The sequence below is a fragment of the Aulostomus chinensis genome, chromosome 13, assembly GCF_037954235.1.
Source record: "Aulostomus chinensis isolate RoL2024-O1b breed Wild chromosome 13, RoL_Achi_v1.0, whole genome shotgun sequence".
Lineage (NCBI taxonomy): Eukaryota > Metazoa > Chordata > Actinopteri > Syngnathiformes > Aulostomidae > Aulostomus > Aulostomus chinensis.
This window is the reverse complement of record NC_141332.1, coordinates 26,781,692-26,783,596: the sequence shown is the minus strand read 5'-3', so window position 1 is coordinate 26,783,596 and position 1,905 is coordinate 26,781,692.

The window sequence follows — 1,905 nt, the reverse complement described above, 5'->3', positions numbered from 1 at the left end:
CACACAACCCAAAAAAGAGCAAGAGGATTTATTCTCTTCATATCATGCTCCTTGAACATTTTTGTGCCCCGTGAGTAATTTTGGCCTGAATCGTGTTTGCAATCACTAGCAGGTTTGCATGCAACCCTGAGGCAGGGAGTTAGAGAGCGGAGGCTGCCGCTCTGACAAGGTCAAAGTTCATTTCACATTGTTCTGTCATTTGTCATTATTTTCCATCCGCAGAATAAACTACTGTCCGTTCTGCTCCTGAGGCTGAGCTTCATAACACACATGACCAACATTCCTATTTTTAAATGACTGAAAAACATTTGTGTTGCTTTACAGCTCCTGCTCTTGATGAGCCCTCCTCTTCCTCCTCGATCATCATCATCGTCTTCAAGGCTCGTTATACAATACACGCCTATGAAAACATTTCAATGCATTCAGCTGGTTTCAAATACGTTGAGGACAGGAGGAGAGGAGAGGACACATCAATGTCCTTCCCTCAGGTCCTTGAGGACAGGAGGAGAGGAGAGGACACATCAATATTGGCCTGCTAGCAGGAATCCACACCACCGCTGATCACTCTGGCAGTTAATTGATCTCAGACGACCAGCTGGAACGTGAAACAATCAAAAAGTAGATTCTTCCAGGGTCAGACATGACAGATATGACATTGATAAAGATTAAATTGCACGATTCAGCCTTTACCTCCCCATAACAATCAAAAAACCACTTCATAAGCAGCTGCTGTGCCGCATGCAGCTTTACTGCTTTACATCACCGTTATCAGAGGCAGGAGAGGCGGAGAATGCAGAGGAAGCCAGAAGAGCAGGCCGACTACATGAGACTAAATATGACGTTTGCTCCGTGTCGCGGAGATCAAGGATACAACGTGATAGGAGAGCGATGTATGTGAGGCAATCACACAGTGCTGTGGACCAAACGAAGCCAGACGCACCCGTCACCACCTCGCCGCCGTCTCCTGTCTGGGAGGAGCTGCAGTCACAGACACAAGAACATGGTTCAGTCCAGTCGTTCAGCTGCTGCACCAAACGGCTGTATACACGCCACAGCAAAGCAACAAACAAGCTAAATTGGCTCTCGTTCCCGCCTGTGATCAGGGGACGGCGTCCTGTTGTACAAACTGATGGACGCCAACAACTCTTTGTTTATCACTGCTTTCATGGACTAATCCCACAGCCAGAAGCCTCAATTTACACCTGCTATCTAAACGGCTTCATGTCGGAACATCTATCCACACAGCGTCGCTTGTTTTATGAAGTCTGTACCTCCACAGGACAGAAAACTTTTGAAATCAAATTATGGATTGCACAGAGGCAAAGCTGAAAGGCTGAATAGACCGTTATCACCGTGTTCCCAATAGCAGCAAAACACTGAAAGCTATAAAAGGTCACAATAACAACTTCCATCTGTTTTAATTAACTCCTTATCAAGCTGTGCAATAACTTCGCCCTGCAGCCTCAAGGAACATAAGCAAGAAAACAACCGCACAAATAGAGAGCGGCGTCCACAGCGGCTCCCCAGACAGCCACCAAACCTCGGCTACATAATCCCCAAATTATTATTAGTTTCACTCCCTTTTTTTCCTCTTCCTCTTCTCTTTACTCTCCACTACTTGAGCACCTGAGGGAAATGTAATTGCATCCTCCTCCTGGTAATAATACAAGCAGGCCGGCCTCATGCATTATTCATGCTGACATGGCGCGTTGGATTTTTAAATTAGAGGTCATCCTGTGCTCTGGCATGGGACACTGTGGGATTTACCTACTCCGCAGGATGCATGTGTAAGTGTACTGCTTTTTGTGCGTGTCAGTGTCGGTGCATGTCTGCATTAATCAGTCTACACGGGATTGTGTACACGTGCCTGCTCTTGTGTGCGTGTCTTCACATGGTGTTTTATGC